This window comes from Mobula hypostoma, chromosome 25, assembly GCF_963921235.1.
Source record: "Mobula hypostoma chromosome 25, sMobHyp1.1, whole genome shotgun sequence".
Taxonomy (NCBI): domain Eukaryota; kingdom Metazoa; phylum Chordata; class Chondrichthyes; order Myliobatiformes; family Myliobatidae; genus Mobula; species Mobula hypostoma.
Window position 1 is genome coordinate 12,162,491 of NC_086121.1, and position 18,972 is coordinate 12,181,462.

Consider the following 18,972-nt stretch of genomic DNA (forward strand, 5'->3'; position numbering starts at 1 on the left):
GATATTTTAATTCTGCTATACTTCAATTTCAGTTTTGCATTAAAAAAGATAAAGAAATAATTGCATTTTTATAACACCTTTTGTAACCTCAAGATATCCCAGTGCCTTTTATGATTAATAAGGTAGTTTATGAAGTGCAATCACTTGAAGAAAGGAAATGCTGAAGACATTGTGTACAACAAGATGCTATTTATTGCAAGAAAATCAATGTAACGATGATCAAGTAGCTTGGCCGGTCAGGTTATAGGGTAACGCTTCTGTTCATCATCGTGGTAGTGTAGCGGATAGCACAAAATTGCTTTATGGTGCCAGCGATCAGGGTTCAATTTCCGCTGCTGTCTGCAAGGAGTTTGTACATTCTCCCCGTGACCGTGTGGGTTTCCTCTGGCTGTTCTGGTTTCCTCCCACATTCGAAAGACAGCAGCGTCTTGACTTCGCTCTTTGCGAAGATTCGGCATGACATCTGTAACTTTGACTAACTACTATAGATGTATGGTGGAGAATATATTGACTGGCTGCATCACAGCCTGGTATGGAAACACCCATGCCCTTGGATGGAAAATCTGACAAAAAGTAGTGGATACGGCTCAGTTCCTCACAGGAAAAGCCCTCCCCATCCTTGAGCAAATCTACACTGTGCATTGTCACAGGAAAGCAGCATCCATCATCAGGAACCCCCACCACCCAGGTCATGCTCTCTCCTCACTGTTGCCATCAAGCAGATGATACAGGAGCCTCAGGACCTATAGTGAGTTGGGGCATGCTATGTTGGTACTGGAAGCATGCATATATATCTTTAATTAGGCAATCCATGTAGCTCTTGGCCTCGTGGATGCAGTGCTGTGATATCAATGATTATGGCTACACAGTCACTGCAGAGCAGTGATGCCTGCTCTTCAATATGGTATGGAATGTAGACTGCCCACAATGGGAATCTTAAAATGCTAAAGAAAACCAGTAACACAGCCCTCACATTGTTTCATTGGAGGGATACATGAGCTGACATTAATATCTCCCTGGTCAACAACCCCAGCACTGAGGCTTGGATTACTCTTAGAAAGCTACTGTGAGTGGTCCACCTTGTTGAAGATCAGGCCTCTGTTGCAGAAATTCTGTCCGTGGCTCCAGGGTGGGAATGAGGGGTGTTTAAAGCTTCCTGGAGAAAGTGCAATATCCCTACTAGCTACTGGGAGCTTCTGGTCCACTGATGCTCAAAATGGAGATGGAGCATTTGGGATGGTATTGAGAACCACAAGTCCATGCATAAGCAGTATAAAGAGCATCAGTCATCTCCTGCATTGTCTGTGGAAGAGTCCTCGACTCCCACAATATTCACAGTCATCACATCAGTCCCACAAAACTGCAGTAGAAGCTCGTCATCCTCAATCCTGAGAAACTGTCAGAATCTGAATTGGGTTTAATATCACCGGCATAAGTCATGAAATTTGTTAACTGTGCAGCACTAGTGCAATGCAATACATTATAAATAAAGAAAAAAAACTGAATTACTCCAAATATATATATATATATTAGTTAAGTTAAAGTAAGTATTGCAAAAACAGAAATGAAAATAAGTAATAAGGTAGTGTTCAAGAGTTCAATGTCCATTTTGAAATCGGATGGCAGAGGGGAAGAAGCTGTTCCTGAATTGCTGAATGTGTGCCATCAGGCTTCTGTACCTCCTACCTGATGATAACAATGAGAAGAGGACATCTGCTGGGTGGTGAGAGATCTTAATGATGGACACTGTCTACCTGTGGCAATGCTCCTTGAAGATGTTTTGGATACTCCAGAGGCTAGTATTCATGATGGAGCTGACTAATTTTGCAGCTTTCTGCATCTTACTTTGATCTTGTGCAGTAGTATCCCCCCCCCCCATACCATATGGTGCTGCAACCAGTCAGAATAGTCTCCACAGTACATCGGTAGAAATTTGAGTATTTTAAGTGACAAACCACAAATCTCCTCTAACTCCAAATGAATAGCTGCAGTCTTGCCTTCTTAATAGCTGCATCAATGTGTTGTGTCCAGGTTAGGTCTTCAGAGATATATTGACACCCAGGAACTTGAAACTACTCATTCTCTCCACTTCTGATCCCGCCGTGTGGATTGGTTTGTGTTCCTTCATCTTACCCTTTCTGAAATCAATATGATTGGAATTGTCCAAGGCTTCTCACAAGGTAGAGGATGGTTAATTCACATTTGAGCTCACTGCCATACTACTTATCAACAGATTACCTACTTTCAACCTAGTTGTAAGAATTGTAAATTTTTCAGGCCAAGATCCTTCATCAGGACTGGAAAAAAAGGGGGGAGAAGCCAGATTAAGAAGTTGAGGTAGGGAAAGGAGTACAAGCTGCCAGATAATAGGTGAAACAAATAATGGGAACCTTCCCATGGTTACTTGTTTGCTTTTGTCACCTAACAGCTGAAGCTACAGAACTACAAGAGTGTGATTTTAAAGGTAGTGTAACTATATTTAATTAATAAAGTTAAAATAAAATGCACTTACCCCATACTCATCAAAGCCGCATTCTGAAGATGAGACCACACTTATCTAGTTCAATCTATCTAGCTGCACCCAGACAATTACCTGTCATATCTCACCTTTGACAACATCATCCAGCATCATATTTTCAGTCTCCACATAGACAGATGACATTTAATCTTACAAGATGATCAGCTGTCCTGATGTGGCCTTCTATATATTGGCAAGACCCGACGCAGACTGGGAGATCTTTTTGCTGAACATCTACGCTCTGTCCGCCAGAGACAGCAGGATCTCCCAGTGGCCACACACTTTAATTCCACATCCCATTCTGACATGTCTATCCACGGCCTCCTCTACTGTAAAGATGAAGCCACACACACTCAGGTTGGAGGAACACCACCTTATATTCCGTCTGGATAGCCTCCAACCTGATGGCATGAACATTGACTTCTCTAACTTCTGCTAATGCCCCACCTCCCCCTCGTACCCCATCCGTTATTTATATGCGCACATTCTTTCTCTCACTCTCCTTTTTCTCCCTCTGTCCCTCTGACTATACCCCTTGCCCATCCTCCGGGTCCCCCCCCCTTCTCCTTCTCCCTGGGCCTCCTGTCCCATGATCCTCTCATATCCCTTTTGCCAATCACCTGTCCAGCTCTTGGCTCCATCCCTCCCCCTCCTGTCTTCTCCTATCATTTTGGATCTCCCCCTCCCCCTCTTAAATCTCTTACTAGCTCTTTCTTCAGTTAGTCCTGACAAAGGGTCTCGGCCTGAAATGTCGACTGTACCTCTTCCTAGAGATGCTGCCTGACCTGCTGCGTTCACCAGCAACTTTGATATGTGTTGCTACCTATCCAGACTATCTAACTCTTTAAATTAAGAGACTGGTTGTCCAGCAACCAGTAAAAGGCAGATCACTTGCAATACCAGAGGAAACAACACCCTGAACCATTGCTTCACCACCATCAAGAATGCCTACCATGCTATTCCATGCCCTGACTTCGGGAAGTCTGATCACCTGGCTGTACTTCTACTCTGAGTACAGGCAGAGACTAAAGACTGCAGCACCAGTAGTGAGGACCAAGAAGGTATGGACAAGGGAAGCACAGGAGCACCTACAGGACTGCTTTGAATTGGTGGACTGTGTTGTATTCAGGGATTCATCTTCAAACCTGGATGAGTATGCTGCAGTTGTTTCCAAGTTCATTAAAACCTGTGTGGATGAGAGTGTGCCTACAAAGACTTACTGTACATTCCCAAACCAAAAGCTGTGGATGAATCAGGAGGTACATCATCTGCTGAAGGCTAGATCTGTGGCTTTCAAGTCTGGCAACCCAGGCCTGTACCAGAAAATCAGACATCATTTGTGGAGGGCTATTTCAAGGGTGAAGAGGCAATTTCGAACGAGGTTGGTGGTGATATCAGATACACAGCAACTCTGGCAGGGTCTGCAAGACATTACTTCCTACAAAGCAAAACCCAATAGCATGAATGGCAGTGATGCTTCACTACCAGACAAACTCAACGCCTTCTATGCCCGCTTTGAAAGGAAGAACACAACTAATGCTTTGAAGAGATCCCTGCTACACCTGATGACCCTGTGATCTCTGTCTCAGAGGGCGATGTTAGGCTGTCTTTAAAGAGAGTGAACCCTTGCAAGGCAAATGGTCCTGATGGAGTACCTCGTAAGGCTGTGAAAATCTGTGCCAACCAACTAGTGGGAGTATTCAAGGACATTTTCAACCTCTCACTGCTACAGGCGGAAGTTCCTACTTGCTTCAAAAAGGCAACAATTATACCAGTGCCTAAGAAGAGTAACGTGAGCTGCCTTAATGACTATCGTCCGGTAGCGCTCACATTGAGTGATGAAATGCTTTGAGAGATTGGTCATGACTAGACTGAACTCCTGCCTCAGCAAGGACCTGGACGTATTGCAATTTGCCTATTGCTGTAATAGATCAATGGCAGACGCAATCTCAATGGTACTCCACACGGCTTTAGACCACCTGGACAACACAAACACCTATGTCAGGATACTGTTTATCGACTATAGCTCAGCATTTAATACCACAAACCTGATTAAGAAGTTGCAGAACCTGGGCCTCTGTACTTCCCTCTACAATTGGATCCTCGACTTCCTAACTGGAAGACCACAATGTGTGCAGAATGGTGATAACATATCCTCCTCACTGACGATCAACACCAGCGCATCTCGGGGTATGCTTAGCCGACTGCTCTACTCTCTATACACGTGACTGTGTGGCTAGGCATGGCTCAAATACCATCTATAAATTTGCTGATGATACAATTATTGCTGGTAGAATCTCAGGTGGTGATGAGAGGGCGTACAGGAGTGAGATGTGCCAACTAGTGGAGCGGTGCTGCAGCAGTAACCAGGCACTCAACGTCAGTAAGGCAGAAGAGCTGATTGTGGACTCAGGGAGGGTAAGACGAAGGAACACATACCAATCCTCATAGAAGGATCAGAAGTGGAGGGAGTGAGCAGTTTCAAGTTCCTGGGTGTCGGATCTCTGAGGATCTAACCTGGTCCCAACATATTGATGTAGTTATAAAGAAGGCAAGACAGCAGCTATACTTCATTAGGAGTTTGAAGAGATTTGCCATGTCAACAAATACACACAAAAACTTATATAGTTGTACCATGGAGAGCATTCTGACAGGCTGCATCACTGTCTGGTATGGCGGGGGGGGTGGGGGGGCGGCTACTGCACAGGACCAAAAGAAGCTGCAGAGGGTGTAAATCTAGTCAGCTCTATCTTAGGTACCAGTCTAGAAACTACCCAGGACATCTTCAGGGCGTGGTGTCTCAGAAAGGCAGCGCCCATTATTAAGGACCTCCAGCACCCAGGGCATGCCCTTTTCTCACTGTTAACATCAAGCAGGAGGTACAGAAGCCTGAAGACACACACTCAGCAATTCAGAAACAACTTCTTCCCCTATGCCATCTGATTCCTAAATGGACGTTGAATCCTAGGACATTACCTCACTTTTTCAATATACAGTATTTCTATTTCTTGCACCTTTTAAAAATCTATTCAATATATGTACACTGTAATTGATTTACTTGTTTATTTATTACTTTTATTTTATTTTTTTTCTCTTCTAGATTATGTATTGCATTGAACTGCTGCTGCGAAGTTAACAAATTTCACGGCACATGCTGGTGATAATAAACCTGATTCTGATTCTGAACATGGTATGGTACTGTAGCAGCTAGCATAACACTTCATTGCACCAATGTTTGGGGTTCATTTCCCACAGCTGTCTGTAAGGAGTTTGTATGATCTTCCCATGACTGTATGGATTTCCTCTGGGTGCTCTGGTTTCCTCCCACATTCCAAAGATGTACAAGTTTGGGTTAGAGTGTTGTGGGCATGCTACCTTGGCGCTGGAAGCATAGCAACACTGCGGGTTCCTCTTAGCACATCCTTGCACTGTGTTGGTCATTGATGCAAATGACGCATTTCACTGTATGGTTCAATGTACATGTGACAAATAAAACTAATTTTTATCTTTAGCAACACACACAAAATGCTGGAGGAACTCAGAAGGTCTCGCAGTATATATGGAAATGAATAAATAGTCGATGTTTCGGGCTGATCAGGACTGGAAAGGAAGGAGGTATAAGGTAGTGTGGGGAGAGAGGAAGGACGATAGCTAGAAGGTGACAGGTAAAGCCAGGTGGGCAGGAAAGGTAAAGGGCTGGAGAGGATAGAATCGGATAGGAGAATAGACCATATGAAGAAAGGAAAGGAGAGGAAACCCAGGGGAGGTGATAGGCAGGTGAGAAGAGGTAAGAGGCCAGAGTAGGGAATAGAAGAGGGGAGGAGGAGGGATTTTTTTTTAAATTGTAAGGAGAAATCTATATTCATGCCATCTAGTTGGAGTCCAAACGGACGGGAATACAAGTTTTAAAACGCAAACAACAGGAATTCTGCAGATGCTGGAAATTCAAGCAACACAAAAAGTTGCTGGGGAACGCAGCACGCTGGGCAGCATCTCTAGGAAGAGGTACAGTCGACGTTTCAGCCGAGCCCCTTCGTCAGGACTAACTGAAGGAAGAGTTAGTAAGAGATTTGGAAGTGGGAGGGGGAGGGGGAGATCCAAAATGATAGGAGAAGACAGGAGGGGGAGGGATGGAGCCAAGAGCTGGACAGATGATAGGCAAAAGGGATATGAGAGGATCATGGGACAGGAGGCCTGGGGAGAAAGACAAGGGGGGGAACCCAGAGGATGGGCAAGGGGTATAGTCAGAGGGACAGAGGGAGATAAAGGAGAGTGAGAGAAAGAACATGTGTATAAAAATAAATAACGGATGGGGTACAAGGGGGAGGTGGGGCATTAGCAGAAGTTAGAGAAGTCAGTGTTGGGGCATTAGCGGAATTTATTGACTCGTTGACTTTATTAACTTTGCCTCCAACTTTCACCCTACCCTCAAGTTTACCTGGTCCATTTCTGACTCCTCCCTCCCCTTCCTAGATCTTTCTGTCTCTGTCTCTGGAGACAGCTTATCCACTGATGTCTACTATAAGCCTACTGACTCTCACAGCTATCTGGACTATTCCTCTTCTCACCCTGTCTCTTGCAAAAATGCCAACCCCTTCTCGCAATTCCTCCGTCTCCGCTGCATCTGCTCTCAAGATGAGGCTTTTCATTCCAGGACAAGGGAGATGTCCTCCTTTTTTAAAGAAAGGGGCTTCCCTTCCTCCACCATCAACTCTGCTCTCAAACGCATCTCCCCCATTTCATGCACATCTGCTCTCACTCCATCGTCCCGCCACCCCACTAGGAATAGGGTTCCCCTGGTCCTCACCTACCACCCCACCAGCCTCCGGGTCCAACATATTATTCTCCGTAACTTCCGCCACCTTCAACGGGATCCATCCACTAACCACATCTTTCCCTCCCCCCCCCCCGCTTTCCGCAGGGATTGCTCCCTACATGACCCCCTTGTCCATTCGTCCCCCCCATCCCTCCCCACTGATCTCCCTCCCGGCACTTATCCTTGTAAGCGGAACAAGTGCTACACATGTCCTTACACTTCCTTCCTTACCACCATTCAGGGCCCCAGACAGTCCTTCCAGGTGAGGCGACACTTCACCTGTGAGTCGGCTGGGGTGATATACTGCATCCAGTGCTCCCGATATGGCCTTCTATAGAATGGCGAGACCCGACGCAGACTGGGAGACCGCTTTGCTGAACACCTACGCTCTGTCCGCCAGAGAAAGCAGGATCTCCCAGTGGCCACACACTTTAATTCCACATCCCATTCTGACATGTCTATCCACGGCCTCCTCTACTGTAAAGATGAAGCCACACTCAGGTTGGAGGAACAATACCTTACATTCCGTCTGGGTAGCCTCCAACCTGATGGCATGAACATTGACTTCTCTAACTTCTGCTAATGCCCCACCTCCCCCTCGTACCCCATCCATTATTTATTTTTATACACACATTCTTTCTCTCACTCTCCTTTTTCTCCCTCTGTCCCTCTGACTATACCCCTTGCCCATCCTCTGGGTTCCCCTCCCCCACTTGTCTTTCTCCCCAGGCCTCCTGTCCCATGATCCTCTCATATCCCCTTTGCCAATCACTTGTCCAGCTCTTGGCTCCATCCCTCCCCCTCCTGTCTTCTCCCCCTCTCAAATCTCTAACTCTTTCTTCAATTAGTCCTGGCGAAGGGTCTCGGCCTGAAACGTCGACTGTACCTCTTCCTAGAGATGCTGCCTGGCCTGCTGCGTTCACCAGCAACTTTGACGGGAATACAAGTTGTTCCTCCTCCACCTGAGTGTGGCCTCATGTTGGCACAAGATGAGGCCATGGACTGACATGTTAGAGCAGGAACGGGAATGGGAATTAAAAAGTTCGACCACCAGGAAGTTCCCCTTTTGGCAGATGCAGCAGTCTCCCAATTTATGACGGGTCTCACCAATGTAGAGGAGGCAGCATCGGGAACATCGGACAGAATGGAGGACCCCAGCAGAATCTCTGGTGAAGTTGATGGTTCATTGTTAAGCAACTTCTGATGTTAGTATTTTCATATCTCTCCGTGTGTCAGCTGTAACCCATATAATAACAAACACACTTCTGATTTGGAGGACTTCAGCTTCAATACTAAAGTGGAAATAATGAGGGATACAATTCTGTCAAAAATGTTATCTTTCAGATGAGACATTAACTGAAACCCCATCTGTTTCCTTAAATGGCACTATTTTGAGTGAGCTTGGGAATTATTTCTCAATCAACGTTATTATAGCAGGTCATCCTGTTATTATCACACAGCTGTTTGTGGGACCTTGCTACATGCAAATTGGCTGCTGTGTTTTCCACATTACAACAGTGACAACACTTCAATAACCGTACAATTAAATGGAATGTTGTGGAAGGAAGATAAAAATCCAAATAAACATCTATTTTTACATCGATTTCTTTAACTTCAGGTAATTTCTTATTCTCCCCCTCTCTATTTTTTCCATTCCCCATTCTGGTTCTCCTCGCACCTCTCCTCTTCTCCTCACTTGCCCATCACCTCCCTCAGATGCCCCTCCTCCTCCCTTTTCTCCTAGGTCCATTCTCCTCTATCAGATTTTTTTTTTCTTCCGGACTTTACTTCTTTCATCAATTTTAATCGCAGCTTCTTACTTCACCCTCCAGCTTCCTCTAACCTGCTTTCAACCATCATCTCCCAGCTTCTATTCCATCCCCTCCCCCCTACCTTCTCATTCTGGCTTCTGCCCCTTCTTCACCAGTCCTGACGAAGGGTCTCAGCCCAAAACGTTGACTGTTTATTTCTCTTCATAGATGCTGCTTGCCCTGTTGAGCTCCTCCAGCACTTGTGTGTGTTCATCAAGATTTCCAGCATCTGCAGAATCTGTGTTTATCCTTTTTTTCCCTTTCCATGGTCACACTCTTCACGAGTTGTAATCTGTTTTAGTAATACAACTTGCCAAGATATCCATGCCCCCACAATTCCCAGTTCTGTAGAATCCTAAAGCATGTTTTCATCTGCAACAGATTTAAGCTTTAGACTTCCCATCCAAGAAAAAAATACTCTTTCCTCTTTTAAAAACACCGCAAACAAGCCCACAACATCATGCTCAGATTGTAGGTGGTTCAACTCAATGGAAAGCTGGTGGAACACAAAATATGATTATGTAAACCATTGACTAAGATCAGCATTTTCAGTATTTTCCCAAAAATTCGTGAGGTAATTGAGAAACAATTACCTAGCTTTAGTACCCAAACACATGAAGACAATACAAGACACCAAATTACCATGAGATTTAAGCTCTATATGCTTCAAAGATCTGGACTATACACGGCAGGCAATTCAAAGCACTGGAGAGATAACATCAATGATGCCTCCACAAACTCCTCCACATTCACTTGGAAAGATAAGCAAACAAATATCAATGTTCTCTCGCCCAGGTTAATATCCATTGCTGTGAATATAGAACATAGAAAACCTACAGCACCATACAAGCCCTTTATGCTGTGCCGAACATGTACTTACTTAGAAATTACCTAGGGTTACCCATAGCCTTCTATTTTTCTAAGCTCCATGTACCTATCCAGGAGCCTCTTAAATGACCCTATTGTATCCACCTCCACCACAGTCGCTGGCAGCCCATTCAACGCACTCACTACTCTCTGCGTAGAAAACTTACCACTGGTATCTCCATTGTACCTTCTTCCAAGCGCCTTAAAACTGTGCCCTCTCATGTTAGCCATTTCAGCACTGGGAAAAAGCCTCTGACTATCCACACGATCAATGCCTCTCATCATCTTATGCACCTCTATCAGGTTACCTCTCATCCTCCGCCGCTTCAAGGAGAAAAAGCCAAGTTCACTCAACCTATTCTCATAAGGCATGCTTCCCAATCCAGGCAACAACCTTATAAATCTCCTCTGCACCCTCTCTATAGTTTCCACATCCTTCCTGTAGTGAGGTGACAAGAACTGTGCACAGAACTCCAAGTGGGGTCTGACCAGTGTTCTATACAGCTGTAACATTACCTTTCAGCTCTTGAACTCAATCCCACGATTGATGAAGGCCAATGCACCGTATGCCTTCTTAACCACACAGTCAACCTGCGCAGCAGCTTTGAGTGTCCTATGGACACGGACCCCAAGATCCCCCTGATCCTCCACACTGCCAAGAGACTTACTATTAATAATAAATTCTGCCATCACATTTGACCTACCAAAATGAACCGCCTCACACTTATCTGGGTTGAACACCATCTGCCACTTCTCAGCCCAAGTTTTGCATCCTATCGCTGTCCCGCTGTAACCTCCGACAGCCCTCCACACCAAACACAACACCCCCAACCTTTGTGTTATCAACAAATTTACTAATCCATCCCTCCACTTCCACATCCAGGTCATTTATAAAAATCACGAAGAGAAGAGGTCCCAGAACAGATCCCTGAGGCACATCATTGGTCACCAACCTCCATGCAGAATAAGACCCACCTACAACCGCTCTTTGCCTTCTGTGGGCAAGCCAATTCTGGAACCACAAAGCAAGGTCCCCTTGGATCCCATGCCTCCTTACTTTCTCAATAAGCCTTGCATGGGGTACCTTATCAAATGCCTTGCTGAAATCCATATACACTACATCTACTGCTCTACCTTCATCAAAGCGTTTAGTCACATCCTCAAAAAGTTCAATCAGGCTTGTAAAGCCAGACCTGCCTTTGACAAAGCCATGCTGACTATTTCTAACCATATTATGACTCTCCAAATGTTTATAAATCCTGCCTCTCAGAATCTTCTCCATCAACTTACCAACCACTGAAGTAAGATTCACTGGTCTATAATTTCCTGGGCTATCTGTACTTGCTTTCTTGAATAAGGGAACAACATCTGCAACCCTCCAATCCTCCGGAACCTCTCCTGTCCCCATTGATGCAAAGATCATTGACAGAGGCTCAGCAATCTCCTCCCTCACTTCCCACAGTAGCCTGGGGTATATCTTGTCCGGTCCCAGTGATTTATACAGCTTGATACTTTCCAAAAGCTGCAGCACATCTTCTTTCTTAATGTCTATATGCTCAAGCTTTTCAGTCTGCTGTAAGTCTGCTACAATCGCCAAGGTCCTTTTTTGTAGTGAACACTGAAGCAAAGTATTCATTAAGTACCTCTACTATCTCCTCCTGTTCCATACACACTTTTCCACTTTCACACTTGATTGGTCCTATTCTCTCACTTCTTATCCTCTTGCTTTTCACATACTTATAGAATGCCTTGGGGTTTTCCCTAATCCCACTCGCCAAGGCCTTCACATGGCCCCTTCTGGCTCTCCTAATTTCATTCTTAAGCGCCTTCCTGCTAGCCTTATTATCTTACAGATCTCTATCATTACCTAGTTTTTTGAACTTTTCATAAGCTTTTCTTTTCCTCTTGACTAGACATTCAACAGCATTTGTACACCATGGTTCCTGTACCCTACCATCCTTTCCCTGTCTCACTGGGACTATGCAGAACACCATGCAAATATCCCCTGAACATTTGCCACATTTCTTCCGTACATTTCCGTGAGAACATCTGTTCCCAATTTATGCTTCCAAGTTCCTGCCTGATTGCTTCATATTTCCCCTTACTCCAATTAAACACTTCCCTAACTTGTCTGTTCCTATCCCTCTCCAATGCTATGGTAAAGGAGATAGAATTGTGATCACCATCTCCAAAATGCTCTCCCATGGAGAGACCTGACACCTGACCAGGTTCATTTCTCAATACCAGATAAAGTACAGCCTCTCCTCTTGTAAGCTTATCTACATATTGTGTCAGGAAACCTGCCTGAACACATCTAACAAACTCCACCCCATCTAAATCCATTGCTCTAGGGAGATGCCAATCAATATTGGGGAAATTAAAATCTCCCACCCAACCCTGTTATTATTGCATCTTTCCAGAATCTGTCTCCCTATCTACTCCTCGATGCCCCTGTTACTATTGGGTGGTCTAAAAAAAGCACTCAGTGGAGTGATTGACCCCTTCCTGTTCCTAACTTCCACCCACAAAGACTCAGTAGACAATCCCTCCATGACTTCCTCCTTTTCTGCAGCTAGGACACCATCTCTGATCAGCAATGCCACACCCCCACCTCTTTTGCCTTCCTCCCCGTCCTTCCTGAAAAATCTAAAGTCTGGCACTCCAGGTAGCCATTCCTGCCCCTGAGCCATCCAAGTCACTATAATGGCCACAAAAGCATAGCTCCAAGTACTGATCCACACTCTAAGTTCATCTGCTTTTTTCATGATAAACCTCACATTAAAATAGACACATCTCAAACCATCAGCCTGAGCTTATCCCTTCTTTATCACCTGCCAATCCTCCCTCTCACACTGTCTACAAGCTTTCTCGATTTGTGAACCAACCACCCCTTCCTCTGTCTCTTCAGTTTGGTTCCCACCTCCAGCCATTCTAGTTTAAGCTCTCCCCAATATTCTTAGCAAACCTCCCTGCCAGGATATTGGTTCTCCTCGGATTCAAGTGCAACCCATCCTTTTTGTTCATGTCACTCTTGCCCCAAAAGAGGTCCCAATGATCCAGAAATCTGAATCCCTGCCCCCTACTCCAATCCCTCAGTCATGCATTTACTCTCCACCTCACTATTCCTATACTCACTGTCGCATGGCACAGTCAATAATCCCAAGGTTACTACCTTTGAGATCCTGCTTATCAACTTCCTTCCTAACTCCCTGAAGTCTGTTTTCAAGACTTCCTCCCTTTGGTTGGTACTAATTGTACCACAACCTTTGGCTGTTCACCTTCCCATTTCAGGATGTCATAGACGTGATCAGAAACATCCCGGACCCTGGCACCCGGGAGGCAAACTACCATTCACATTTCTTTCCTATGCCCACAGAATCGCCTGTCTAACCCCCTAACTATAGAGTCCCATTTACACTCAATCAGTTGTGCTGGGCAGGTATGGCCAACATCAGACACCTAAATTAAATCTCTATTCTGACCTGTCAGCAGGAGAGATTACCAGGCAGAGGAAACGATTCAAAGCTGTGTTCAAGCCTTCTTCATTCCCATTGACTCTTGGAAACCTTTGGTCCATGACTGATTAAAGTAGAGGAACATTTAGAATGGGATTGAGAGTTCAGATCCATGGACCGGGAGCACACGATATCCTGGCGTAAGCAGCACAAGGAGTCCACCACCTCCCAAATGACTCAGGTCCAGCACCTCCTGTTCAAGCCCACATCAGCTTTATCAGCCATCTCTAAATCCATATAGCCAAACAAGTCATTCTTAATTCCAAAGGACTGGTTAAGGAAGATTCCTTGCTATTCACAATAATTAGATATAATTGCATCAACCACATAGAACTCTGGCTATTGCCTATCATTAAATGAATAATTGGAACTCTTCCTGGGTACAATAAGTAATTGCTTAGTTCTCCTGTGAAAAAGAAGCATTGTAATCCTGCTGCTTGAACCTCCCCTTAAATGCAGTTCTGTGACTACTTATCTGTTTGTTTCTTTACATGGGTTAGAATCAGAATCAGGTTTAGTATCACTGACATATATCATGATATTTGTTGTTTTATAGCAGCAGTACAGTACAATACATACAATTATTATAAGAGATATATTAAAATAAATAAGTAGTGCAAAAAGAGAGCAAAATACTGAGGTGGTGTTCAGAAATCTGACGAGAGAGGGAAGAAACTGTTCTTCAAGCATTGAGAGTGCGTCATTGTGGTTTTGTACCTCATCCCTGATGATAATAATGAGAGGAGGGCATACCTTGGACGGTGAGGATGCCACTTTCTTGAGGCACAGCATTTTGAAGATGTCTTCAGTGATGGGGAGGCTAACGCCTGCAATGAGGCTAGCTGAGTTGCAAGTCCCTGAGCTTTTCCCAATCCTGTGCATTGGTGCATCCATTCCAGACGGTGATGCAACCAGTCAGAATGCTCCCCACAAAGTATAAAACTTTGTTCCTTAACAGCTCCTGTGAAGACTAAAGCAAAATCAGAAACTGCTGGAAACACAAAGCAGGTCCTGTCACATCAATGGAAAGAGAAACAGAGCAAATGTTTCAGTTTGAAAATCGTTTGTTGAACTTTCACTGCTGTGAAGTGTCTTGTGATACTTTACTAGACTGTATGTAAGCTGTTGCAGTGGTTTTATACATATATTTTTAAATTTGCTCCTGATCGGTTCATCAAGGTAATGGACTAAAAAGCTTGCTTAAAATGTTTTCAAGTGCAGACATTGTAACAAACAACATAAAAGAAAAAGCCATTGATGAAAATTAGCATTATTCTGGCTACCTTGAATATTGTGATTGAATAGCCTTAGTTATTAAGCATACCTTTTATTCAATTAAATATCAAGGCATATATTGTCTGAAAGCACAGTAAAGCCACTGTTCAGTATAAAACCATTTGAGTCAATTAATCTTGCCACAATGAGCAAGAACATACAGGCAGAAACACTTTCTGGATTATTAAAGGTTGTGTACCATGTTACCTACTTCGATCTTTGTAGGGAGTGCTGATTGTGAAATGAAGAATATGGCTGAAAGAAAGAATTCAATTTATTTAGTGTCTGTCAGAACCTCAGGACATCTGAAAATGACAAAACTAATTAGATATTTTTGAAGTCACCAACAACCACTTTCAAGGTTTCACTAATAGTAATATGATCAACAGATTACCTATTTATGTTGATATTGGTTGAGGAATAAATATTGATGTGCTTCAGTTCACCTTCTCAGACCATAAGACCATAAAATATAGGAGCAGAATTATGCCATCTGGCCCGTCGAGTCTGCTCCACCATTTCATTATGGCTTGTATTTTCCCTCTCAGCCCCAGTCTCCTGCCTTCTTCCTATATCCCTTAATGCCCTGAATAATCAAGAATCTATTCATCTCTGCTTTAAGTATACCCAATGACTTGGCCTCCACAACTGCCTGTGGCAACAAATTCCACAGATTCACCACTCCCTGGCTAAAGAAATTGTTTCTCATTACTATTCTAAAATGGCATTCCTCTATTCTGAGACTGTGTCCTCTGGTCTTAGGCTCTCCCACCAAATAGGAATCATCCTGGACTTTTGATAAGGCTGCACCAATGACAGATTGAAATTTATACTTTGTCTGGGACTTGAACCCACAACTTTTTCACTCAAAGTGCTACAATTGCTCAGTTCATGAAAGCTGCTGCCAGAGTCCCAGGTTTAATCATGACTGGGGTGCTGTTTGCTTGGAGCATACAAGTTTCCATCAGATGCCCTGGTGTCTTTCCACATTCCCAAAGATGTGTTGCTAGTGTAACTGGCTACTGTAAATGACCCTTTCTTGTAGGTTACCATCAAAAAGAATCAAGAGCTAGTCGAATAGAGAGAACCAATTGTAGGGATACAGAGAAATAAGGAGGGAGAATGGGCCAAATGGTCTCCTTCTTTGTTGTGTTATTGAAAACTTTTTTCTTGACATCGATGTTCTTTCAGTAACTGCAGCTGCGTGGACTAAACGTTTTACACCAAAAATAAGCCATTGCCTAAGGATATTTCCCCTCTGTTCGTTGAGCCCTATATGAATAGAACGTTTTTATCTCCTGTGCAGAGTTAAACTGACAGCATATTTCCAAAGCTGAGAACCAACCCAACTAAAAGATATTGAATTATACAATTTAATGGACCATCTTAAGTCACATCATTCATGCTAAATATAGTTCTGCTTGCTATAATATACTTTAGCTTATTAATGCACCTGTCAGAGAAACTGTGCTGCACAATGATCGGAGCCATCAAATGCTGTATTTTTACTATTGTACATTTCAAACATATTTTCCTCTAGTTTCATTGTGTATGAAAATTTTTATGATTAAATACCTCTCTGAAGTCACTAATATACAGTAATAGCAATATTTTTTCTGCACAGTTTGCAACAATTCATTTTTTAACTTGTGCAATATTGTAAAAAATTTAACAGGCGTACTGTTTAATGCAATGTGCAAAACAAGGCATAAAGAGCTCTACAGTTCTGCAGCAGTGGATTAGAAAAAAGGAAAAATGGGATGGGGGAGGAAGATAAAAACTACAATAGAAAAAAATCTCTGTACTCACATGGACTGCCTTTGTGTTGCCTGTAGAAGGGATCTGCAGATAGGGATGGAGATATGTTCCAATGCAATGCTCTCAGAGTGTTTAATTCATCTGTCCAGTACTCTTTGATGTTGTTCACAAATGGTGATGAATTAGGCAGAAGCCTTGAAATGTAAATTTCCCTAACAACCTTGCCTGAGCAAGTTATACTGAGGGAGAGGGAATTTGCTACTCAGTTCAGGTGGCTCAGAATGCGGAGTGAACTCCGGGTGTAATGACTGTGGGCTCAGCTGATGGGTTGAAATGATACACACATATGGTAATGAGTACAGTGGCTTTGTGTCTGTCACACTTGCCTGCACGTATTTAGAGTCTTATTATTAAAGTGCCAAACACATTTACTAATATAAAACAACATTATGTTGTGAATTGTTTGGAGTTTTTAATGTTGTTTATTTCAATATTAGCTCAATTTTAACTCCTGAAGTGGCTGATGCAGACCGTAATTTTATTTAGCAAGACTAATCTTGATCTGTGGCCATTATTAAGGGGCGATATTGAAGAATGAGATTTAGCTGATTATTTGACTGTACTTGACTACAGTCAAGCCCAATTCTATTTCTACTCAATATTAGCATCCTAATATAGGGTGGCGGGGTGGAGATATGTTTCTACCAAAGGAAGTGTAAGGCACTCCTTCCCTGTTAGCTTGTAGGACCCCCTTGGGCAAAGTGAAGCAGCTGCTTAGCCCCCTCCTCACCCTGATCAGGGTCATGTGAAGCCATGGGAGCAGGTGGTGGATGGTTTTATGAGCAGCTGGTGCACATCACAAGTCCTGGTTATGCGACCACTGATGCTAGGCAGACAATCCCTGAAGAGTGTTGATAATGGCAAGGGTCACCTGTTTTGTAACAGCACTGCCCAGAAGGAACTGGCAAACCACTTCTGTACAAAAATTTTCCAAGAACAATCATGGTCAAGAGACCATGATTGCCAACATCGTACGACACAGCAGATGATGATGATGGAGTATGTATCCATTCATTCCAAGAGTTGTGGATAATGGTCAGCAGTTAGAGTTCTGGTTCATTTCTAGTTTATTTCCTTGTTTCACATCCCCTGTGGCATGAGGACTATAACTTTGTTGTACAGCTAAACAGATACTTTGGAAGTTGAGTGCTTCATCTCTACATTGCAATATTAATACAGATGCATAATTTTCATTACCAGAAAGCAAAGTAATTAAAGCCGAGCATATGATGGTGTTTTATACAATGGATGTTGAAGCAGACTAGGCTGATGTTCATAAGATAGTGTCCTAGGAAGTTTCAGGATAAGAAAAGGTAAATGAACACCCGGGTGAAATATAGACTCAGTGGCTTTTTACACCTATACACCTACTTGTTAATATTATCTAATTAGCCAATCATCTGGCAGCAACTCAATGCATAAAAGTATATAGGCATGGTAAAAAGATTCAGTTGGTGTTCAGAATAAACATCAGAATGGGGAAGAAATGTGATCTAAATGACTTTGACTGTGGAATGATTGCACTGGACAACAAACTTTTGGGAAGTGTTGCTTCTTTGGAAATTTATTTTGTTTAAGATAAACAACATGAATCTGAACACAAATATAATTTCAGACTACTTGTATCACATAGGAATTTTGAGAAACAAGAAATTAACTTTTATTGAATATAATGTATTTCATTGCATAACGGTGCTGATGCTTTGCAATAAGTTCAACTAAGCTAAAAATGTTTTGTTGATAATTTCCATTTGTACGCTATGTCTGAGGCTTCTCACTTGTGTCCAACAATAATCACCAGCATTGATGGACTCCAGTTGCTCTGATACCATTTCTCCATGACCACAATGTCCTGGTGAAACCCTTCACCATGCTTGTCACTTAAGGTGCCAAGATTTGCATAAAAGAATTCTAAATGGTAATGCAGAAAATGAATCTTGAGTGACATGTTACACTTCATGGCTTTCTATACTTGATGCATGTTGTCAACCAGCTGCACATCTAGTTTGGTGCTCTGTAGTTACCAAGAAAATTTTCAACAACATCCTTGAATGCCTTCTAAGTGATTTTCTCTGGTTCCACTAGCAGGTCTTTGATTTGCCTGTCACTTGATTTGTGGACCAACAAAAATGTCTTCTTTAATCTTGGCAGCAGTTATTTTGACTTGAATCATGAACTGAAATAACAAATATAGGTCATTTCAACAAAATGGTGAATGATAGGGAAATTTCACAGTGATTTTCACAATCAGTAGCCCAAAATCCAAGATACACACAGAAGTATTCAGAAAGTAAAATCTTTGTTGTCCAGTGTAATTGGTGCCAGACCGTGTACTTTGAGCATCTGAGAAAT

At 43.2% G+C, this 18,972-nt stretch overlaps 1 protein-coding gene and 1 long non-coding RNA gene across 3 annotated transcripts in view; one reads left to right on the plus strand and one right to left on the minus strand.

Moving 5' to 3' along the window:
* mmel1 (membrane metallo-endopeptidase-like 1) overlaps positions 1 to 18,972 on the minus strand; it is a 144,321-nt gene that overhangs the window by 124,545 nt on the left and 804 nt on the right. Inside the window, exon 1 of one of the 2 annotated variants that reach the window (XM_063033038.1) lies at positions 16,612 to 16,738. The exons of the other annotated variant lie outside the window; for it this stretch is intronic. The gene's annotated coding sequence lies outside the window, so the exon portion shown is untranslated. Of the gene's footprint in view, positions 1 to 16,611; positions 16,739 to 18,972 lie in introns of those variants that run through there. 2 annotated transcript variants of the gene reach the window in all.
* LOC134337792 (uncharacterized) overlaps positions 1 to 18,972 on the plus strand; it is a 129,733-nt gene that overhangs the window by 16,796 nt on the left and 93,965 nt on the right. The window lies entirely within an intron of this gene.